The 25,031-nt window shown below is 46.2% G+C and overlaps 1 protein-coding gene across 1 annotated transcript in view; it reads right to left on the bottom strand.

Annotated features, from left to right (window-relative positions):
- CHD7 (chromodomain helicase DNA binding protein 7) overlaps positions 1–14,355 on the bottom strand; it is a 132,989-nt gene extending 118,634 nt beyond the window's left edge. Inside the window, exon 1 of the mRNA XM_036406359.2 lies at positions 14,058–14,355. The gene's annotated coding sequence lies outside the window, so the exon portion shown is untranslated. The remainder of the gene's footprint in view (positions 1–14,057) is intronic.
- Positions 14,356–25,031: the final 10,676 nt, after the last annotated feature.

Here is a 25,031-nt window from a genome sequence, read left to right as displayed (position 1 = left end):
GGACGTACTCAGTACCTACAGTGGGTTTTAAGTTCATTTCTTTAACAACTGAAAAAAGTGTGGTTTTAATAAATCAAAGTTGTGTTATACACTGAAATATTAGGAATACTGAACTTTTACTACAACAATCTTTTAATGTTTGAAGGAAAAAGATTTAAAAACAGCACTAAGTTGTGAAAAAATTAAAATATTCATACTTTTCCTGATTTAAACAGCAGTTGTAAAAGATAATATCAGCTCAAAGCACTGGCCTGAAGCTTTACAACTGTTATAAAAAGGTACTTAAAATAACTACAACATATTTAGGTTAAGCACTTAAAGGAATTACTGGAAGACTGAATTCAATCCTTGGTTCCAATCCACAAGTCATTGTGCAACCTCTTAGCTGCTGAAATCAAGCCCTCTCCATTACCTATAAAGTGGGGACCTTGCCCATCTCCTGAACTGGGGGTACAGAATTTTCCCTCTGCAAATACAGAAGGCACAGCAATTGCTGCTGTAAACAATGGAAGAACCCAATCTCTCTGCACCTTCCAGCCTAGCCCTGCTCTCTCCAGTCCATGGAAGGTGCTGCTGCCATTCTGTGCTATGCAGAGCCCAAGCTTGAAGGCAGCAGCATCTTCCCAATGTAGAACAGACCTTCTACTAGATCTCTGTCAGAGACAGAGCAGAACATGCCAGTGGTTTATTTTCAAGGACTCTAAGTGATCAAAGTTTTCACAGGTACAGTACAACTCCCCATAACTCCTAGATCACAGCCAACATATCATCTGCTTGGCTTCAGTTAAGTTTAGTCAGGTTAAATACCTGACTTGATAAGAAAGAAAAACCTGACAGAAAATGCGAGCCAAAATGGCTACTAGCACAGAGTAGACAGTACACTCTCTGAACTCTTCCTACTGCCAAGCCAAAGCTCAAGATATTATGGCAGACTATTTGGCAGAGTTTGGAAACTGTATAGGACAAGGAGGAAGCTTATAGTCCCTAAACTCAATACAAAAAATACAATTGTTTAGAATTTACTCCTAAGAAAAATATTTAAAGGAAGAAGATAAATTCTGAAAAATAGCAGGCTGTTCAGACACAGACTCTAAACACTTAAGACAGATTTTTCTTTTTTTTTAAGTGCTGAATGTCAGACCAACTCTCCTTTTAAGGATGGCATTTATCTACTTCACAAGAGCAGTAGCAAGACAGAATTAACACTTGGTAAAGAACCAAGATCCTCTGCTGAGTGCTGCTTGGTAATCAGCAACTATTACATATCCCAATATGGCAGACACAAAGCACATCCCTGTGAACCTGGCACATCAGTTTGGAGTAGCATTTGGGGTCGTGCCTTCCAACCACCTGCTCAGGTCACTGGTCTTGAAAGGAAGAAAAACCATCCAAGCACTCAAGAGATGTATGAACTAAACAGATATTTTGCCTTCTAACACTTCCACCATGTGTAATTAAGACAGGGAGCATCACATTCACTGGAAGTGAATGTACTTTTTCTTATGCTACAGCAGAACTATACGCCCAAAATTTCTCCCGTTCTTTCAGAGCAAGCCTTGCCCATATACCAGCAACAGCAAGCATCCCAAAGGGGAAAAATACCCTCACTGCTCCTATTCCAACACCTTGGGTTGTTTTTTTTTCTGAGGCAACGCTTAAGTTCCTTTTAAGCCCTTCCTGTAGCACAGGAATGCTTAAGTTCCTTTTAAGCCCTGCCTACCACAGCAGACACCTCCAAATGTAATCCACTGGAATAAGCAGCCTTTAAAATAAGGTGTTGTAAGGTCATATAGCAACAAGATCATCAGATTAAAGAGGAAGTGGAGTTAAGTTAATACTGAGTCACTATTTTAAGTTCTTTGTTCAAGACAACAGCATGATAGCCTTTCAAGTACAAACCAGTCTTCAAGCAGGATGGCTGAAGAACTTTTCTATTTAAAAAAAAAGTTTTATTTCTTGTGTAAATCTGAACATGAAATGAAGGACAACAACTCATCAGACAGACAAGATCTGGTCCCAGAGACAGATGTTTTACAGCTGTGCTTTGGGCTTCCTAAAGCCCATTAGAGCTAGCACATACAATTCCTAATGTAAACAAGCTGCTTTTAGGAACTACAATATTCACTCTGAATACACACAACGCTAGTCAGGGCCACCGCTCCTCACAGTTTGCACCAAATACAGCTTACAATGCCCATAAGACAGAATCTGTAAATCCCCTCTCCTGCACCTCCTGTCACCCCCTGTAGACCTTGAAAAAGAATTTTTTAGATGTAAAACCTCAGGAAAGGAACCTAGAAGGTGTACTACAGGAAAGTTTGGGTTTTTTGTAACTATGGCAAGAATTTACCTTCTATTAACACACATACAATTGCCCAAATCTTGAGAAAAACAGGAAGGACAGCATGAGCTTCCACTCTTCCACCTGCCAAGAAGTCCCTTTCTGTCACACTGCAGGCAATATACACAAAAAAGCCAGGGCTCTCCAGAAAACAAGCAGCTTCTAATGGCACATTGCTGCTATGCTGCAAGAGTCACCTCAAGCTGACAGGTGGATTGAGCAGAAGCTGCAGTCAGAATCCCTGACTTTTATGTAAGGTGTTCATTCCTCTGCTAAGCTACACAATGTAAACTGCCCATTTCTCTCTCTGGAGAGCAGCAAGAGCACAGTATTACAGAAGTGACTAAGCAGCACATTATTTGACTTGCAATGTACTTTTTTCACCAATTTTAACAAGGAGGAGTGCATACATTTCACTATCAGAAAGCTTAAGACTGTGATAGGAAGTAACAGTCTCAGCCAGCTACTAGGACCAAGCACTCATTCCATCTCAAACCAGCAGGAAAATGTAAATAGTTGGGAATACTCTGAATAATGGAATCCACTGAATTACTGACTGACGAAACTTGATGACACTGAAACACCACTGACTTGATAAAATTTGAGACAGACAAATTGACTCAAAGGTGATAAACCTTATGGAGGACTTCAATGTTGCAAAAAAAAAACCCCCAAAAACAAAACAAACAAAAAAAACCCCACCAACCCAAAACCAACAGCCCCCTCCCCCCCTTTATTGTGAATAAATGGTTTCAACGATTAAATACTTCACATTTGAAAGAGCAAACAAGTTATTTATACATTAGTAAATCTTTCAGGCTTTTGTTTTCCTACCTGAAGAGGGAAGCTGATTTCTGGTCAGTGGATTATTAATTTTAATCAATTTATAGCATGCAATCCATAGCATCAATGGAATAAACAAATTTTAATATCCATTTTAACTCAGGCCAGCACATTTTCCGTGTCCTTTGCTTCACAGATGATTACTCTATTTCTCTTTCTCCCATGAAGGTTCCCAGGCAACTGATCCAATCCACTTGCTCACTGCCACCAAAATGAAAAGATGAAAAGGGCTTGCTGCTCTCCAAGCCAGCGGCCCCCCTCGTCCTTAGTACCAGCTCTGGTGTTCATCAGATCCTTTTATGAGCTAGTTTGATTCATTACAACACCAAAATGCTCTCCATTTTACAGAGTTATTTTTCTGCCATTTTGGTGAACTAAAGTGGCTCACAGAAGGACCTGACAAGCACTGCTGCCAGAAAAAAGTAGCAGAGCCATGTGGTTGTGAGTTGGGGTGCAGGGGGACAAAGGCAGAGAGGAAACTTCTCCTTTCAGAACAATGTCCAGTTAAATTAGCTCACTGCATTTCTCAAACCATACCATGACTTACACATGATTAGAGGGACCACAAGACAACATTCAACAGCTTCCAGCTATCTTCAGAGCTACAAAAAACTGATTATACCAAAAAAAAGTACTCTTACACAGATTTAAGTATAATACTTCATCAGAAGGAAAAAAGGTCTTACAAACATAATATGAAGATAAGGATACCCTAGACAAGGAGGGTAAAGAAAGCTTGGCAGATTTCACTCTAGTTTTTTAATTTAAAGAATGAACAAACAAAAATCAAAAACAAAAAAAAAAAAAACCCTGGGAACAGCCACCAATCTCAATAAACATTGTGATGGAGAAACAAGTATTTTGGATAAGCAGAAAAGAGAAAGAACTTTTGTCACCAGTATCCAAAATAAACCTACCGGAGGACAGCTTATGTGCCTAAGAGAAAGCACCTTGAGGGAAGGAGGCAGTCACAAGCCAACATGGTGGAAGCAGGTGCTACAGCTGCCTAGTCCCCAGGCTTTCTGCCCAGAGATTTCTGTCCACGGATCAATCTGCCTCATTAGGATGGACTGCCTGCTGCAGATGTGCTGTTTCACTCCAGAAGAGAGAAATCAAGGTGTACCAAAGGTGTCACTCCCACAGCCACATCGAATCGATCTCACTATTCAAAGTTCCTTGCCAGCCTGGAGGCTCCTCAGCACAGAAACAGCTGCCTTCAGCATATGCTGAAGAGAAAAAGCACCCTGCCCCAAAACACCACCATGGTCACACCTTGTCAAATTAGAGAAGGGATTTTTAGCTTTTCTGACCCTACCAGCCTCCCACCAAAAATCTTAATGTTGGGCAGCCACAGAACACACCACTCAACTCCAGGTCACACACAGGCACACAAAGGAAGACAGAAGCAGACCCCAGAAGCCTCACCAGGGGACAAGTTCAGGCACACAGCCTGCATCCCAGCTGACACTAATATCCACCTCTAAGAACCCCTCCTATTCCAGTTCCTCAGGCAGCCAAAATCTGCATTGCCCAACCAGCCCCTACTGCACAGTCCAGTCGTGCCACTGGTCATGCGACAATCTCAGGAAGTCACATGTGAACCAGTGACAAGCCTGAGGTTGTCCACCCAGAGAGGCAGGCAGAAAGGTAAGCATCCTGGTTTCTTCTGAGAGAGGAGACAGAGAAAGGTGAAGAAGAGAAAGAGATTAAGGAGATTAATCTTTTCCATCACACCATTAGGGAAATTTCTTATGAGAAGAGCTGTGGAAGCAATTGCTTTCACCTGCCATCTTTTCTGTAGCCAAGGTTTTATTTTTTCACTTCACAAAATTAAGTAGTCATGGTTTGGCCAGGGGGTAGCAAGGGGGTGTGAGGCCTTCACTTACTTCCCTGAGAACTCACTGTTCAAGACTTCAGTCACCTTAACCACAGCAAAGCCACACAAACACCCTCCTTCCATTTTTCTTTCTTTTTTTTTTTTTAATAGTTTCAGTGCAACATCTAATATGCTCAACTTCTAAGAGTATGTACTATGTAGTACTATGTACTACAAAGATTCCTGGACCCAAGCTGTAAGACATGTTTCTGTCCTAGTGCTGCCTGGAACAAGCTGATTCTTCCAATAGCAATTTCTACAAAACAACCCCTTCCTTCAGCATGGCTGCCACAAGGTTCAAATCCTGTTTGAACTGTGAAAGTATGCTCACTAAGAATCACTTCTGTGAGAGAAAACAGCACAGGCTGGGGAACACTGCAGAACTGTAGTAAGGAGAAATGCAGGTGAAACAGGCAAATTTTTTTCAGTAACCTCTGTAAAGATTACAACAGAAATAAAGAAGCACGTTTCACTTACTTCTGTACAAAAAAAAAGAACAAAAAATGAAAATGACAATGTATCTTTGTAGAGATCAATACAGAAATAAGAGGGAAGTGAAGATGAAGCCTGCTTATTCACTTCCCCCCAATGAAACAAAGATGATTAAAGTAAAGATGAGTGAGGTTGTACTCCACTTAGAGAGCTAAGCGAATGCAAAGCACAGCAGACACCTCACAATGGTACTGATAAATAAACTGAATTACTTAGCAGTTCTCTCCCAGACTAACATCCTGAGGCAGTCCAGAAATCCCTATTTAACTCACTTTCTGAATGATTCCTTCCTAAATCAAGAGAGATCGTAAACTGCTCGCTATGAACTCTCAGTTTAATTCTTCGTGGTTAAAACAACTCAAGGCAAGAATTATACACTTAGTGAGAGTCCCCTCATCAGAGTTTAAAGGAATCTCTGAACTCACATAGGCACTGGCTACTACATCAGAGGGCCTTCCTTTAAGCCATCCTGACACAACTACACCACCCTGTGCAGCTGCCTGGTCTTTCCAGGAACTAGCAACCTAGTCCCAGAACCTTTCAAACTAAGAAATGGAGATGAGCTGTCTGCTTTTTGCCTTGCAATAAACCACCAAATCCAACAAGCAGCTACTTCAGTCCAGAAGCTGCAAAAACCAGAGCACATTCTCAAAAATCCACAGGGCTTGCCTAGATATATACCAGACAGTTGAGCCAAAAATATAAAATCATCATCTTAGATCTCATGTCAAGACAGTAACTGCAGTTACAGTTGTTTCAGTATTTCTTATCCCACATGAGAAAACAATACACATTCAAATATAGAACTTCAAGCAGCAGGATACTTGGGATGCCTGATTCCTGGACTTCAGATAGGCTCTCCTGTCCAGGAACAGGTAAGGTTTGGAAAACAATTGTTATACCCTGAACAGCTAATTAAGATGCATCCTTGAAATTTACCAGTCTCTCACTGTCATGCACTTTTATCTCGGCCTTATCAGAATTATTTTTGAACATCTGTTAGCCTCATCATTACTCTCCTTCTCTCAATCCTCCTTTTATTGAGCATTACAAACCAGGTCAGTTGTATTGCCTTTCTGGCTGTTAATCTTCAACTTGTAGAGAAAGGCAGTTTAGTACTTCTTCAGTACAGGCTGACACGTGCTTTCCTGCAAGACCTTTTACCAAGTAGCATTTCAGCTTTGGATTTCAATCTCAACAGCTACATTGATGGATCCTCTTTGAAGCAAAGAATATTTTCTCATAACTTGTCATCAACTCAGACTTCCCACTTACTAGCTCGTCCAAGTTAATACCAAAGACTTGAACCAAGTTTTTCAGTTTCTATTATGTAAGAGCTTGTTTCACATTTCTCCCAGAACAGCACTACCTACCTCAATGCTTTCTGTGATGAAGACTTTCTCCATGTTTTGTCCTATTACTGATGTCTAAACGTCTAAAATTCCAGCTTTCAGCTCAGCTTTAGTCTTCACCAGAATTCTCTCACAAAGAATGACCAGTATTCCTTCTCACACAGTGACTACCCACTTAACAAATCCTGTTTACCCTGTAAATAAATCCATAGGCTTCCTATTTTAAGATCGAGGACAAAAGTGCCTTTATTAAAGTCTTCCTTGGCCTTGCTCCATGTTCTGATCTGCTTTACCACTGGTCACATAGTTCCTGGTCTCCAAAGCTCTCCGATTTCTTTCAGAAATATCACAATCCCATCAGGAGCTCCTCCCCACACCCCAGACTTCTCTGCTTGGCGAAGGATAGCCCACAATGGCTATGTCCATTTCAAAACTGTCATGGGACTAGACCCTCCCCACTCACAGCTACACAGTGCACAGAGCAAGAGAAACCACTTCGGCTCTATACATCCGCTATTAAAAGATGGGGGGATGTCACTTTCATGAAAACAAAACTTGAACCAAGAGGATTTTCCTCTTCAGAGGGTCATGAAGAACCTTTGGGAAGCTGCCAGCACACTGCAGCAGCCCCCTGCTCTGGCTGTCTGCCCCTTGCCATGACAGCATCCAGGGGCTAACATGAGACTTCATCGAGCTTTGGTGCAGCCAGCCAGCCCTCCCCACACCAGCTTAGGCATCCTCCATGGTTTTGGTAGAAAGCAGCATTATTAGGAGCTGAAATGCATGTTTATTTTGCCACATATTATCTAGGATTGGCAAGAAAACACAACTCCATTAAGCAAACAGAAAGCAGTATGAATTGGAAAAAAGATTAAAAACCCAACAGGAAAGGAACTTGAAGAGGAACAAAATCTATGGGAAAGCTGGGGGGAGGGGAGTAGAAAGGGCAGGAAGGAGAAAAGAAAGTTTTGTTTTCAGAGCAGGACTGCCTCTGCTGCACAGAAGGAATCCTACTTTGTACATCTGATGTACACCTCCACAAAATGTTTTAAGTGACACTTGCTTTGTAGATAGAGATCAAAATAAACTGTGGGGAGGTCAATTTCTTTCAAAATCACCAAGAAATGTTAAAGCCAGCTACCTGTTGAAGTTCTAGCAGTAAGCAGAAAGCTCAGCTGAACAGCTTAAAAAGTGGCTCAAGGACATTAAAATAAAGTGCTTGCAAAACTATCCAGCACTGGATTTGCCATATGCCAGCTACTCTCAGGCAGGTAAGCTGCTGCACTGCTCTCCCCAAACACAAGCTCCTATTTAAATGAAACCTGAACAGAATAACCTCTAGGATCAGGACCATATAAATGAAATTTTATTTTCCCCTCAGAACCATTAGGAAGAGGGCAGACATTTTGGCTGCAATGACTTTTTCCAGACAATTGATTCCCAAAGTTATTTATTCCCCACCATTCCCCTCAAGGCCCTCTCGTCACAGCAATTGTCTATGTCAGAGGAAGGTTGGACTCAGCTCCCATGAAAGCCAAGCAAAACCACACCCAAAATAGCTATATAGGTCACTACAGAGCAAAGGGAGCCCTACATCATGCCAGCAAGGGCTTCTGGTTGGTTCCCACATGCCAATAAGCTTTCAAAGTCATGTGTTACAATGTTCTACTAAAACAGTAGCTTATATGGTAACTAGCACTCTTTATTGAATCCTAACTTTTAAAAGAAAATGCTTAAATTAAGTTGTACCCCTCCTTTTTCTTTTCTTTTTTTAAGGAGAATGCAGGTGTCTGCACATTTAGCATAAGGGCAGCAAAACAACCAGAGTGCTTAGAAACAGCTACAGAACAGCACCCAGAGAAGAACCCAAGTGGCAGCAAAAGACCCTTGGTTTTGGCTTGGCTTCTTCTAGGTGCACGTTTACATCTCAGAAAAGTCACAATGTTGGAAGCTAAGAGCTAATCAGCTTTTATATACTTAAGAATACCCTTAAGAGCTTTGTTGTCATATTTGGGCTCTTGGAATGTGTCCTTTAGGTCATAATCTCCTTTTTATTTTTTGCATCATGCCTTCCAACCTCATTTTCCAAGACAGATTTTAGTGCACAACTACAACGTGGCATTTCCATGACTGCTGATCTTGGGTAAGATGTGAATCACTGAAAGTTAGTCAAGATTGTGCAGGCAGAAAGAAATCAGGAGGAAATCTTCCATCAGGTTACAGTATCTCATCAGAACCCTAATAAAAACATGGGATGTTTCTGCATATTGTACCTCACTCCTTCCTCTGGAAGAGTTTTAAAAATTAAATCATAGTTGGAGTTTCCCTTTGCCTTTTTATCACTACTGCAATATAGACAGTATTTAAGACTTTCTTGCATTAAAATCCAGTAGTATTTGTGCTGACAAGCTATTCATGGATATATAAATGATGAGAAATGATGGAGTTAATGTCTGTCTTAATGATGAAGCTAAATGGTGGAGCTAAATTAATACAGTAACTTTTCTGTTGGAAAAGTGAAGGCTAAAGCCTCACCTACACACAAAAGAGTCATTTGTCAGAAAGACAGTTTAATTATTTACTAAAATTTGCAGTTTTCTCTTGTATACAGGGAACATTAAAGTAACATAAAAGTATCACCCGTGTTACTTATGGGCATCAGTTAACCAGCTCATAAATCTGAGCAGTTAGTGATTTGCTCACAGCAGACAAACACATAAGGGTTTGGAAGTGAGGATTTAAGGGAACTGGGGGAAGGAAGACATTCAGACACACACACCACTTGTCTCACAGTTGCCTGTACCCTTGGTCGCCACACACTTTTCTTTGAATTACATCAGATTCACAAGAGCAAATACCGACCAGCACATCCTAAAGGCTTTCCATCTGAAACCTAATGTAAAAATGAGTGGGAAATAAGGGATAGAGGTAAGGCACAGGATTCAAGGAGACACCTGCATTTATTTCCACCCTCCTTCTTTCTGGTCACTTTCTTCCACCTCTTCCTTCCCACCTTAGTAACCTCTACCTATCACACCGTACGCTACAAACAAAACCAAACCCCATGGCAAAACGCAGCCTCACTGCCACACTTCAGCAGCTCTGAGAAAACCTGAGAAGCCTCTATTACTCAGGCCTTTGCAGCTTGACAGAAAATCGTGTCTGGGTTGCCTTTGTTTAGGATTTGCTGTATCCTCACACTGCAGGTTCTCCTGCCTGCAGAGCCACCCTCCGCGGGGCACAGACCTGGCGCGGAGCGTCCCTGTGTGCTGGGGCAGGGCAGGCCCACTGAGCACAACACCCACCCACCCACCCATGCCAAGCCCAGACTCAGCAGCACTTCCTTCTTCAGTACCTGCTTGCAGCTTTGCCATCAGCCTGACCCACCTGGACTGGCCAACAACTCGTTTTACGTCTTATAAAAGTCCTAATATTATTTGAGTGTTAACGGCAAATACTGCAAACATTCATCAGAAGCTTTGCAGTTCAAAACAGCAAATAACTCACGTGGAAAGAAACTACCCTCAGGTTAACTGACCCCTCTACATGGACAGGGAAACCTTTACAGTGCTCCTCTGACACAAATCTTCAGGCTTCTGCATTAACCAAACCCAAAAGGAACTGGTCACAACTGAAATCTCCCATCAGTGCACAGAGTTTTGATTGCAATAGAAAGTATTCCACTAAACCTCATTTTTACTGACATTGTTACAGTGCAAAACCCCTAGAAATTTTTATTTTCCTAAGAGGACTGTGTGATCCTTGCCTGTGATCGAAACTTTCCTTCATTACTGAAGAGGTGATAAAATAATTTTGGGTTGCAAATATGAGGCTTTTTCCCTGTTTAAATAACCTAACCATGATTTACAAGCAATAACAGAAATGTCATCACATTGTTAAATATTTAGTAATATATTTGGTCAAATATGATTATCCAATTAGTATCAGTGAATTAGTAATTCAGTTACACTTGCATTCACAAGCGTTTAATACTCTTCTAAGAGCCTGTGCAATGGCTTTAATAATGATCTTTATAAAGTTTATCAAACAGCTCAAAAGAGACTGAAAATAAGCAGTTCAGGTTAAGAGAAAGACAGGACAAGATGCGTGAATCTGTGGCATCCACCAATACTTTAGTAGGGGAAATTTTGTTTTGTGAAACTGTTTCAAACTTCACATTATGTCTAAGACCAAAAATAATTACTTTTTCCAAGCAGCTGTGGTTTTAACCTAGAGGAAAATAGTACACTATCATAAGGATCTCTGCAAAACCCTGAGCACATTTACAACACCAAACAAGAAGAAACAAGCCATACTCCCCACTTTTGGTAGCTGGAGATAGGAAAAGATACAGAATGTAATTGTTCTGATCACCTGTTACAAACCTCAGAAAGAAATAGTTAATTTTCCCCCAAACTGCATCTTATTTTAGAAGTGATTGCTAGAATTTTTCTGCTGGTGCTATAAATGCAGACCTCTTCAAAGGAGCTCTCTCTAACTGTCACCTCACCGTTAAGTTTGTAAGCAACCCGGACATCTAAAATATGGTCTATGCTGAGCAATGTGGGTTTTTTATTATTATTTTTATTTTGTTAATGACAAAAAAAAGTATTGGAAACTTTCACAGTGGAAACTAGAGAGCTTGGAAGTTCCTCTCTTAGCAGCACCCAGCAATGGAGAGGAAAGTGTTCTGCAACGTGCCCCAAGCATCCAGCTACATTTAGCTTTCAGCCTTTTTATTATCATTGTCAATGAATGGGCCCCAGTCAAATTAAAGCTGCCATTTTAGGTTAAAGACTGGAGAGCCTCTGTTGTGCAACAGCGAGACAAAAACACTCCAAGCGACAGATGCAGCACTCTCATTGGAAAATGATAGATTTCAACTTTTACAAAAAAAAAAAAAAAAAGAAGAATAATTACGGATCATGCTTTTTAATATGAATTATATATTGATACTCACACATTACCGCAAACTAACGGGATTTATAATTGGGAAAAATCAGCTACCCATGCTGCTAAGGTCATAGTCATTAAGATTTTTTTGCCGTCGTTAGAATGGATGATCTGTGAGGAAATGAACAGAAACATTTTTTGTTCAACTTGCTTGTTTGTACCTCCGCTAGTCCCGTATAACACAAGAAAAGAAAAAAAGGAAAAGGGAAAAAAAAAAAAAAGGGCTAACACATTCTCCCGAAAGCCATCTTCCAGGATAAACACTGCCCGCGATCTGCTTTGATGAGAGTAAAAATCGAGACGAACATCGACGCAGAAACAAACTTATCGCACCGAGGTTATTCTGATATTCCCCAAGCCAAACATCCGCGGAAGCCCAAGTGACACGGGAAATTAAAAAAAAAAAAAAATTAAAAAAAAAAACCAAACAAAACAAGAGGCTTCTCGCAAATGAAAAAAATCGCCCTTTTCTGTAGTGGGGAGGCACGCTCGGCCCCTTCCCAAACGAAAACAAAGGCAGAAAGTGGGTAAGTGCGGGAGAGTTGCGCGGCGCCGCGCGGCCCCGCAGCGGACAGGGAGCTCCCGGGCATCCATCGCTACTTTCCTTTTGTCCATTGTCTGTTTAAAAAACAACTACTTTAAACCCGGGCGTGAGCGGGCTGTCGGGGGGAGCTGGGGAAACCGGCTCCATTTCCAGCCCGTGCCCACGGCCACCCCTTCCCCAGCACCCCGACCCGCCCCCCCCGGACACCCACCCGCGGAGACCGGCCCGGCAGCGCGGGGCGCGCCCGGAGGGGCTCCCCCGGCGTGGGAGCGCGTCCCCTGATTTAGCGCTACCGGGATAAATGAAGGCAACGTAATGATGGCTGCTCATTGCCTGCAGCGCCTTCTCCCTGAGACTCACTAACAACCCTGCCCCCCTCCCCCCGCCACCGCTCTCTCTCACACACCCGCGCACACGCACAGGCGCTGCCCGCTCCCCGCCGCCCCGCACGCAGCGCCCGCCGCCGGCCCCGCTCCGCTCCCCACCGCGCCCCGCGCACCGAGCGCGGCCGGCCCCCCCTCGCTGCGCGCCCTGACCGCTTTGGCCTCAAACCACCTTTTTCCGCTCACCCTCAAAATGGCCCGGAACGGGGTGGGGGAAAGCGCGACGAGGGGAGCGCCCCGGCCCCGACCCCATGTGCGCGGCGGCGGCGGCAGCGCCTCCCGCCCGCCCCGGCTCCGCGCCGGCGGAGCGAAGGTACTCGGCGGGGTGAAACCCCTATTATGCGGCGTCCGCCGGCACCGCTCCGGCTGCCTCGGGTAGCGTTCTCCCTTCCCTTCCCGTCCCCTCCCTCTTTCCCCCGCTCCCCTTTCTTCTCCGGCCGCCGGGGAGCGCCGGCCGCCCCCTGCCCCCTCCCGGTGCCGCCGGGGCAGGACGATCCCCCCGCCGCGCGCACCGGCGGCCGGAGCGGCACCTCGTGCTCCCGCCTCCCTCCTCCTTCTCCTCCCTCCCCGCCCGCCTTCCTGCCGCCCGCCGCCACCCACCGCCCGGCCTCCGCTGGGGGTGCCCCCGCTGCGGCCCGGGCCCCGGCCCCGGCGACCCATGTGCCTGCGCGGAGCGGGGCGGTGCCGGGCCGAGCCGGGCCGGGCCGTGCACGGCAGGGAAGCGCCCTCACTTTGTTAGCGCTTGTTGTGCCGACGCGGCCGCCGGGAGCCGTCAGCGTGGTCAGCGGGGGAAGCGCTCCCGCGGCCATCCCGGCCGGCGCTGGGCCCCGCCGCCCCCGCCGCGCAGTTTCGCTCAACTTTTCCCGGATTTTTAGTCACCCTCCAAACTTGCGGAGAGAAGCGCAGGGGGAAGAAGAAGGGAAGGGGAAGGGGCGCCGGCGCTCTGGCTCCCCGGTGCCCTCCCCTCCCCCGAGGCGAGGCAGGCGGCCGACCGGCCGGCCGCAGCACAACAAAAAGCCATTTACACCCGGGGAAGTGCCCCGCTGAGACACCCCCCTCAACACACACACACCCCCCCGCCCCGCCTCGCCCGGAGCCGCGGCAAGGCTCAGCATCCCCCACCCCCCCGGACCGCCGCCGGCAGCGAGCACCCCCGCGCCGCTCCGCTCCGCCGGGGACAGAGACCTGCCGCGGGTCCCCTGCTCCATGGCCGGCGCCCGCCTCCCTCCCTCCCTCCGCCCGTCCGCGCCCAGTGAGGTGCGGGGTCACTCACCGGGCCGGTGCGTGGCCGTCGGGGACCGGTGTCCCCCGCTCGCTCCCTCGCTGCCCTCCGCCGAAGGGCCGGGGAGGAGGAGGGGACACGCTCCGGAGTTGGTGCCGTCGGCCGGGGGGGGCGAGGCGGGGTGCGGGTCTCGCACACAACACACACGCACACAACACACACGCACGGAGTTGCTCGCTCGCACCGGGGCTGGGCTAAGAGGGGAGGAGGGGGATCCCTGACCGGGGCGGGCAGGCGAAGGAGGGGTGGAAGGGAGGGGAGGGAGAGGAAGGGTCAGCGCGGGTCTCGGGTAGTTTCGGGGTCTCCGTCGGCTCCGCTTCGCTCCTTTGTGTAATTTCACTCGATTCAAGTTTAATCCGATAGTTCCCGAGCGAGCGAGCGCGCCCGCCGGAGCCGAGCCGAGCGCGACACCAGCCAGCCAGGCGGCTGCCGCCCCCTGCGCCCGCCCGCCCCCGCCGCCTCCCTCCCTCCCCTCCTCCTCCCTCCGCCGCCACAAGGCGCGCCCCCGACACCGCCCCCTCCCCGGGGGCGAGCGCCGCCGCGCGCCCCGCCCCCGCGACGTCACCGCCCCGCCCGGCATAATTTATGCAACGAGGAGAGAAGGGGGGAAAAGGGAAAAGAAAAAAAAAAAAAAAAAAAGAGCAGGGAAAAAAAAATAGGAACACACCCCCCCCCCCCCCCCCCCCCCCGCACGCCCCGGGCGGGGGAAGGGCGGGGGTCACTAACCTGCCTGCCCGCGGCCCGCCAGCGCCCCGCCGGGGCTCCGGCCGCCCGCCCGCCGGCCGAGGGTGCGCTGCCGCGGGGCACGGCGGGGCACGGCGTCTTCCGTGCGCTCCCCCGCCGCTCCGCTCCGCTCCGCCCCGCCGCACTGACCGGGCCGAGGGGGGGGCCCGCTCCGCACCGCTCCGCACCTCGGGGGCAGCGCCGCGCCCGCCCGCCCGCCCTGGCGCGTCCCGTCCCGGGAAACTCCCGGTGAAGCCCGGGGGGTGTGTTGTGTGTGAGGTGTCACTGTGCTACTGCCGCTCTTCAAACTTCCCAACCGCGGCGGCGAAACGAAACCGAGAGGCGTCCCGGGAGGCTGCCCGGCCGCCCGCCCCGGCCCCGGCCCCGGTCTCGGCCTCTGCCCGTGCCCCCGGACGGGCAGCGGGCACCGCACCCCCGCCCGCCTCTCTCATCCCGGCCACCGAGGCGAGGCGGGGCGGGGCGGGGCGCGGGCAGGATCGCCCGAGACCGCGGTTTAGGGTGGACTTTGTCCCGAGCGGGTCGGGCTTTCAAAGGGAAGCGGCCATTAAGCGCTGCCCGCCCGCCCGCGGCAGCGCCTCTGTCCCGGCGGGGCCGCGCTCCCCCGGCACCGCACCGGCTCCGGCTCTGCTGCTGCCGAGTTTGTCAGCGGTGCGTTCGAATTCGTGATACAAAGCGAAACAAACTCATTCCGTAAGTAAATTAGACAAATCCCACCCAAAAGTGATTACCAGTAGCGCGCTTAGCGGTCCTCCCCGCACTGCTCTGGAAACTAAATAAGCGTCTTAAAAGTATAAAGAGATTAAAGCGTAAACCCAGTGCAAAGATACTCGGCGTTACAGGAATTTTCAGCGAGTCATTTGACGAGATAACTTTTTACCATCATTGTTAGTGGCAGGTTGGAGAAGGGAAAACAGTCATGTGCTCCTGAGCAGGGACACCCTCCCCCTCCAGCTCCTGCCGCTCCTTTTAGGGGGCTGTTCACTGCACCCACCCTCGTATCTTTTCCGTGGGAAAGAGAGAAGGCGTCCTGTCCTCACAGGATCTCACACAGCTTTTCCTCTGCGCTCTTTTAAACACACAGTTTAGCTGGGAGTAAGCTGGGAGCTGAATCCAGGCAACGTGCATGTCAAAAGCTTCTCGGGTTGTTGGCTCCTTCAGTCCAGGTGTCCATGTTGATTCCACAGCCACGAGGGCCACTACAGCTGCAAAAATATTTCAGGCTTCTCCAGAGGAAGTATGACACTCTTCCACATTGTGTCATTCATGTCTGGCCTACTCAGTCTCTCTTGGGTTTAGGGGAAGGCACCTTTTGGGAGAAGGGGAGGTTAGCAGTTTGAGAGGCATCACCATCTTCCATGCAGCTGGGCCCGTGCAATCACCCCTAAAGGGGCCAGCAGCTGGGGTGGTGTTGCTCTCCCAGGTTTTCAGCTGAAAAATGCAGTGAAAAGCTGATAGCACGTGATGGTGCAGTAGAATACACTCCCTGTTCTTCGCCAAGGTCTTCCGTGAAGTTAAAAATAGCAAGTGGAAATAGTATTTAAAAACAAAACGCTTTGAAGCAGCACATGCCCCAAGTATACCTTCACTGAATTTGCCCAGTTTACCATCGTTCTATTTTTATTTGCATTTCTGTACCCTTTGAAAAAACAACAAAACAACAAACCTACACAGAGGTATTTTCGCAAGTTACTAAATGTAATCAGTTTCAGCTTTCTCTTGCAGTATGTTGACAGACCAGAGAGAAAACAGCCTAGAAACATTTACCCCAAGTCTGCTTTTCTGCATGCATCATTTAAGTGTGCCCTAAGTCTGACAGCCAAGCACCCTGGTGTAGCGTAAGCCTGCCTGGAACTCCCCTTGCTTTCAAAGATTTAAGTTCTCCAAGATTTAGGGCTGCGAGAAACTCATTCTGAGACCAACTGCCAGCAGCCTCAGTGCTCCCTCTAGAACTTGTTTCAGTTTCTTGTTGAGCAGAAATCAGAGCGAGAAGCTGCCGAGCATGAAAAGTGCTCAAAGCATATCGCGGTGCCAGGGTGAGCCAACCAAAGAAATGCTGCACTTCTTTAAAAAAAGAAATATATTAGCATGGCAGAAGCAGTGAGGGGGGCATGGATAGGTACTCAGTTAAGTGTTTGTTCCACTGGAAAAAAAAAAATGCCCCAGTCTCAACTGTGTCTTGTAGAAGGCACAGAACCAGCTCCTGAGGTGCCATAAATCATCCTCAGGCCGTGGCCTATGGAATCAGCTGGCTTACTACGCGGGCCATAAAAATGTGCAGGGAGTCTCCCAACGCTTTCCAACATCAGAAGAAACAGAATCTGCAAATAGCACTTTCACAGAAGGGAGAGAATTACAGCCATTCTCTAACTCCTCAATAACAGGAAATAGTAAGGAAAAGTGCTGCAGTGGTTTCACCACTCCAGGGTGGGACACCGTCACGGTGTGGCACAAGTTCACACACATGCACACTCACTGGTAGTGCCAGACGTGGACAAAATACATCACTGTGCAGCTGCTACACAGGAAAGGTTTTTGAAACTTTAACTTGTGCTTCAGCCAGTCCCCAAAGAGAAAGCTGTAACTCCACGAGTTACCAACAAGGCAGCTTCACAGGAGAGTGAGGAAACAGCAACATGACATCCTCATGATTAACCTTATTGGTAACAGCTTATTAAAATACTCAAGAGATGACAGGGATGAAAATTCACTTGTAGCCAGCCACCCAACCCTTTGTGTGCTGTTGGGAAGAAGTAATCCATCTGATGTAGGCAGCCATTTGGCTCACAGATTAGAAAGAATTTGCATTAATGGCTGAGAATTTCAACAGCAGTTGCAGAGCAAGGGTATGTGTACCAACAAAACCCCAGCGAATTGCTACACTTTACCTAACCAGGTAAACTCTCAAGTTTGTGGGGATAGTTTGTACCAAGCTGAGCAAGTCACTGTGTATGACAGGCAGAGCTGTGCAGAGATAAGTTAATGTACTCTGTAAGAAGTACAGCACTGAGATTGCTGGGTGGCATTTAAACCTCTTTTAAAATATCAGAATTACAAAATGCAAATGATTTAGCATCACATGAACATACAAAGGCAGGTTACTTATTCAGTAGACTTTGAAGAACCAGCATCTGTTTTAACAGCCACGTACAGCAAAATGTGATGTTAAGATCTAGACATTGTCACTTCTGCAGGTAGCAGATGACACCTCACAAAGTCCTGAGTCCCCAGACAGGCTGTGCACAGGGAGGCCTTCAGGCTACAAGGGCCAAGCAGTCTGTGCCTTGTTCCTGACAACCCAGTCCAGGTATTGAGCTTGTTTGAGAGCTGCTGAGGGCTGTGCAGAGAGCTCAGAGCAGCCCACCCCGCTGGAGAGCAGCTCTGTTAAGCACATCTGGTTCCTCACCTGCTCAGCACTGTGAAGGTCCAAGCCATGCATCAGATCCAACAGAAAGTACTTGTGCTGCTGCCATGCCCTCCAGGTGTCCTCCTCTAAAAAGCTTTTTTGCTTTGGTGAAGGAAGTTGCAGCTCCCGAGGAAATTCTGTACAGATGTACCCCAAACTCAAAAACTTCTCCTCTCACAGGCTTGCTTTTACTTTTATTCATACAAGGAGAGTTGTGAAACCATACAGTGAGCCCAAGCTTGTGCTTGGAGTAACTGCCTTCTGAGCACTTCAGGCTCAGCATTCAGGATGCCATTTCAGAGCCTCAGACCTCATGTTTTGTCCCATGGTTGCTGGGAAGTGGCTCCAAAGTCACACAGCCATGACACATACTCATGTTTTATTAATCTTTGAACACTGTTTCAGTCAAATAAAGTGAAAAAAGTCAAATGGTTTCTTTTTCTTTCACAAGTGAAAGTTTTACTCAAAGTTTCTCAAAATTTATAGAGCAATAGAAGCACACAAGGCAGAGTGTGTAGTGGCCAACAGAGCACAGGTGATAGTGATATGCCATAAGCTGAAGGAAAAAAATATATTTTTTCAGGAGAAATCGTTCACTAACTCATAGCATGCTGAAATACCAAGAGCATGGGGATTTTGGCAAGTACCAGGAAGCAACAGACTCGTATCAGAAAGAACAACTTTAACGACTTAGCTGAAGAGCTAAAAGTGCTGGAAATATAAGTGCTACAAGGAGCCACCCTGTGGCACCAGCAAGCTAAGGGAACAGAGGGCAAACCAGGGTAGACACTTGTGTGGGTTGGTCGGGTTTTTTTTTTTGAAACTCAAGCCAGCCATAGTGACAAAAGCTGGAACTGGCCCAAACAGCCACTTCTGTGGCAGGGAAGTCTTTAACTGAGCAACTGAACCAGAAAAGCAGAGGGGCAGCGAGCTCCAGCAGCTCTTGCCCACATGCCACTCACCTGTCAGGCCTCTCAGGGGCAGAGCTCAGCATTCCCTGATGCCTCATCCTTGGGAATCCAGCAACAAGAGGGAAATACTACTCCCAAAATTTATTCTTTTATGTGGAAGTGTTTTGATGCAGCAGTATCTCTCACGTAACAACATACAGCTTTCTCAAGGCTAACTTAAGGACTAACCAAAGACTTTAGGGGGGAATAGGTGAAAAGTCTGTCTGACACAGCACACTGTGACACATCACTGTGGGTGGTGTGGGTGCACACACAGCTGTGGGCAGCTGTCCCCAGCCTGTCTGCACTGTCCCTCTCAATCTCTCCAAAATGCTGCCCGGCTACTGCCACTTATCTATGATGATCTGGACAGCTGGAAGGCAGCACCCAGCCAAGTGCCAGCGGCACAGAGGTGACAAACAACTTGCTGTCCCTCCCAGACTCATCCTTTAGTTTGCTGGCATATGAGGCAGGATCATTTTGCTTCTGTCTAAATTATGATTTAACAGACCAGTGCATGACTGCTCACCTTAGGCTCCTGGTTCCCACTACCACTTGAGACAAGACCAGGCCACTTCTTTAATCAGGAGTGAGTTCTTATCACAGTAGTGAGTTCTTATAAAAACAGAGCAAAGCCACAGAACTGACCTACTCCTCATCATCCCTGCTGGTGAGGACGTTTGCTCTTGGACCGTGACATGAGCTGACAGCTTCACGGTCGGTTTTGTTCTCACCGTGCAGGAGCAGCGTTAAGGACTCCCATTCCCATCTTTGACGGCTCAGCAGAATGTGCCTCTTCTTACATGGAGACCACAGCTATCACAGCACTGGCAATTCCTGACCTTTGTCCTTAATAAATGGAAGGCATCATATCTAAGAACGAAGTCACACCCTTGCCAAAAGTATCAGCTGAAATAAAAACCCTGCAACTCCTCTGCTTAGCAGCACGGGCTGCCACCAACATCACTTCCTCCTGAAAGACAAAGTTCAGTGCGCGGGCTCCACCCTGACTCAGAGCCGCCCATAAAATTGGATCTGACTCGCTGAGAGGTCACGTCTCCTCCTGTGAACAGGACTTTCCACAGCAGCAATATTTCACTGGAACTTCCCAACACACAGGCAGGGAGGGAGGGAGGGAGGGAGGGAGGAAACGCTGCCGCAGTCACAGAGTTCACCTGCACTGACTTCCACATTTCCATTTGTCTGTCCTGACAGATTTTGCAGAGCAGGTACTGAATAACTTGTTCCTTCTGTGGACTGGGGAGCAAGAGTGGTTTCTCACCATTATTTCCTGGGTTTGCATATGCAAGGAGCACCTAGGTGTGACATCCTCGGATGTAACTACGGATGTTGTCATTGCTTGTTTTGAAATGGGAAGCAATGTAAAACCTATGCCCAAACACACCCAATATCCTTGAAAAATATTTACAAACTATCCTTGAAAAATGCTTATAAACTATTTTTCCTACTTATGTTCATTGAGAAAAAGATGCATTTAAAAATGTTCAATTTTATAACTTGTTAATAACTTTTAAAAAACTTTTTTCTATGTGTTTGTTTTTCTAAATGCTTCATAAAACTGCAAGTCTACAACAATTAGAAAATCTATTTACTTATATAGTTAAGTTAAATGTGGTTTCTTTCTGATTCTTCTTCTATTCTGAAAGAGGATCAACTAATAGGATGATACTGTTTTCTCATTAAACTCAGGTCCACTCCCCTCCCCACTTGGTAAACTTATAGGAAGGGGGCTGAGAGGGATCTGAAGAGACCATCTGGTCCCCCCAGGCTGCACAAAGATAGGATAAAGTAACCCCAGACAATCCCCAACAGATGTTTGTCTAACCTGTTCTTAGAAACCCTCCACAGAGCAGAGACCTGAACTTCCTAGGTAGCCTGTTCTGGTATTTCACTAGCATTCAAAAACAATTGATCAAACCTCTTCTAACCTTTTACACATTGGAAAATTTATCTGATTCCCTCTAAAAGTTATTTTTAAGGCTCAATATCCTTCCTTCTTTCACCACTTCCTTTTGTATTATACATCTCTTATTTGCTTTCTCTCCCTGTTCTGTACTTTATTTTTCAGCACCATGATACCAAGGACATTGTGGCAGTTGGGAACTCAGTGGCACTCAGTGGAGTCATCTTTACATTGCTCTTGATGACTTACATATGCCACCTATTGATAAATCCTAAGAGAGCATTTTGCAGGAGCACTGCATCATCCACTGCAATTTTGTTAGTGGTGCTCTACAAACTCCCTATAACCACCTACCCTGACTTCTCCATGAAATTGATGATTTATTTTTCCTATATGAAGTTAATTTTGATTTCTGTACTGATCATCTACAGTGGTCACTGTCCTCCTAGCTTGGTGCAATTGAGACATTTCACAAACATACTCTGTACTACACCAGTTCAGTTTATTCTTTGTCTTTTTGTACACTGGCTTTATCGTGGGACTATCCTGGCGCCTTACAGCAGAGTAATTTGTGACATCTCTCCTGTCTCTTTCCTTCTCTGTCTTGTCCTTTCTCTCTCTAGAATGGCACGCATGGAACATTTGGTTTCAGAAGGATATAGGGACATAAATAAAGTCACTGTATGCTTATATAGGGGAAAAAAGTATAATAAACTGCTGCTTCTGCTATTTCAGACCCAGTTCTGAGAGATCAGTCTCGTACTTGGTGAAGTTGATAAAACAGTCTCATACATAGTTAAGTATAAAGTTTATGGAAATGTTTTTCTGTTACAGAGTAGCAAAGGTGCCAGCTGTGGTCTTCATTGCACTGACACAAAACAGTTTAAGGGACGAAAATTTAAATATGAATCAATACTTAGATATGGAAACAGCACAATTTGGAGGAAAAGGAGAATGCACTCACACTTATTATTAATTATTGTGGGCATAGGGGCATTCAGAAAGTGTGAGATATATTCAGCCAAGTGTGTAAGGACTTAAACTTGCCTGTACGATCTTCACAGTTCCTCACAGTCCAGGCAAACATGTATCCTTTGTGGAGCACTTCACTGCAAGAAAGGAAACAACTGATTGGCTACACAGAGTTTGATCACAGAACCAATGAATAGATTGTGTCAGAAGGCACCTCTAAGAGCCACCCTGCAGTGTCCAGGGACATCTTCAACTCAATCAGGTTGCTCAGTGCCCAATCCAACCTGACCTTGAATGTTTCCAGGGATGGGGCATCGACCACCTCTGGGCAACCTCTGCCAGTACTTCACCACCTTCATTGTAAAAAAAAAAAACAAACCTTCTAATCAGTGAAGTATTTAATAGAATACACCATTAATTGAACCTTTAAAGAAAAGGTACTCTGGCAATACCAACTCACAAGTAAAGGAGTACCTCACTTCATAGGAGACCTGCAAGATCTGATTCCACAGGTGCTGCATACTCATCACCCATGCTGACATGATTTGAAAGCAGAGGTGTTCTCTGATGTGCCAAACATGAAGAAATAAAGCTGGAGCTATAAGTCAGTGTTAAAAGCACCATTCTGCACATTTTCTGTTTCTGTTTTGCATAAATATCTAAAATTTGTTCTATCCTTCAAGAGGAGCACCTTGGCTCTGCAGCACTGAGGGACCTCCCCTGAAAGCCGGCCAGAAACTCACCTCTCCTGTGCACAGGTTTGTTTATACTTTGGGTATGACAGGCAACTTACACAATCATTGTATTTGCTGGTACACTCTGATGAACAGAACAGAACCTTATTTCAGTTAAGGCAGGAAGATCTTGTGTCTTCATCTGGTGGTGGCCGAGAAGGGAGGGGGTTTGAGGCACATCTGTGATGCCACAGGTCCCACTCCAGAGGCTGCCCACTTTGGCAGTGCTGCATAGAAGAGCATAGCTCAGCAGCAATGGGCCAATTGTTTTCTCTCTTAAAAAACACAAGTCAGAACACGCCGAATATTCCGCACTGTGTGCACAGATTGTATCACGGCTTCCAAGGCAGCAGGTTTTTACCTGGAGCTTGTCTATAACTTAACAGAAAAGCTGTAAAGTAGTTGCTAAAGGATAAAGATAACAGATGCAGTGCTGGCATGAACATTCATCTTTGGTGCAGCAGGTTAGTAACATGACTTTTGAGTCAGAACACTGCACATGCTCTCAGGCTTTTTTATTTAATAAGTAACATACCACACACCTTGTCCACCTTGCAGTCTGCTGGGAAATAAGAAATGTTGACATGGTAGCTTAAAAATCCGAAATGTGATGGCAGTCATGTTGATGCCATCTTCTTGGAAACCAAGTTTCACGATGCATAAAGCTGCTTGCTTTCTTCAGAGGTAGGCTTAGCTTTTTTGAGTTGTATGTGCTGTTGTACAACCACCAGAAGTTGACACAGTACATTGCATACAACAAAACTCCCCAGAACATTAACAAATCAACGTAAGTGAAGGCAGACACTCTTAATATCTCAGTCAAGGGAGTACAACTCTCTTAGTTTTGTACCTTAGTCTGAATGGCAGGCAGTTCTCAAGGCTTGGATGAAAGGGAATTGCAGCAGGATGAAGGGAGGAGCAGGAAAAGGCCCACTTCCACCTGGAGTTGCTTTTTATAAGCCTCCCTGCTACTAAACAGGCAACCCCAGTGCTTACAATGATTGTCCCATGGGAACCTTGCTGACAAAGGCCCAAATACACAGTTTATTCTTGATCCAGATAAAAACCAAAAGGAGAGCCTTCAGAGAAATAAGGAGAGGGATCATCAGTTCAATATGCTGGAAAGACCTTTCTTTGTCACTACCGTCCACAGAGATTTAAGGATAGCAAGACACAGATTCCCAAATAGAAGGAGCAACAGCAGTCATTGTAATAAAAGGATCAGTGTACCCAGGCCTTGGATTTTTTCAAGCAGAAAATATCATTAGAAGTTCTCCAGTGCCAAAGAGAGCAGCACATCGAACACTCTGCTGTCTTGGGTCTTCCGTGCATGTTTATACAAAAGCACAACGGTATTGGAAGGGTTATCATCAAAGCCAGTAAGTCCTTCAACCCTCCTACCAATCCCTAGAAACAATCTTCTGAAAAACAGAGATACCACCACACATGCACACACACAACTGAAAAAAAATTATAGGCAATGCATGTTTTTAAACCCTCCCTGTTCTTCCCCCTGGCCTAAATGCCATAAAATCCCAGTAGCTTAAACTGCTCTGAGAATCTTAAACCTCTCATTCACCACAAATGGTAAGTTTCATTACACATTTTTCACCCCCTTTAAAAATGAAAACCCAGATCCGGCTTTCAGCAGAAGGGAGACTATTGCTTTACCACGATTAGATATAAGCAAGGGGAAACAAACCAGGCAGCGCTGGGGCCTAAGGCTGTCAGCGTTCGTTCTGTACACAGCGCTTTACTGGGCACCTCTCAGCTCCAGCACACATGGTAGTTTTTGCAAGATCATGGCCTTGTTTTAGTATAACACAATCAAGATAATTTTTACAAGGTCAGAAAGTTGGAATAAGAGGAAACAAAATCCAGGCCAGTTGTGTCTGGAATCAATTAGGCTTATGTGCTTTTCAGATGCTGCTTGTCTCTCTATTAAATAGTATTTCAATGTATACTTTCTATTAGAATGTACATAAAGCACGCATTGCATAAAATATGTTTCTCCATTTAGTTAAACCCACCTAAACTGGGATGTCAAAAAGGAAGAGGTTTTCTTCTGTGAGTGTTGAAATTCTTCTTTTGGCATTTACAGTTTAGTTATCTGCCTCCCCAGTGAGGAAATGCTCAGAAGGGCCAAATGTCCAGGCGTGTCTGTGGTGTACTCTTACCTGTCCAAAAAGCAAATTAAAACTGAAGCGTTCAATCAGGTGAATACCAGCTATGCCCACT

This window comes from Molothrus ater, chromosome 1, assembly GCF_012460135.2.
Source record: "Molothrus ater isolate BHLD 08-10-18 breed brown headed cowbird chromosome 1, BPBGC_Mater_1.1, whole genome shotgun sequence".
NCBI lineage: Eukaryota > Metazoa > Chordata > Aves > Passeriformes > Icteridae > Molothrus > Molothrus ater.
Note: the sequence above shows the minus strand (reverse complement) of the source record. Positions and strands in the feature narration are given on the sequence as shown.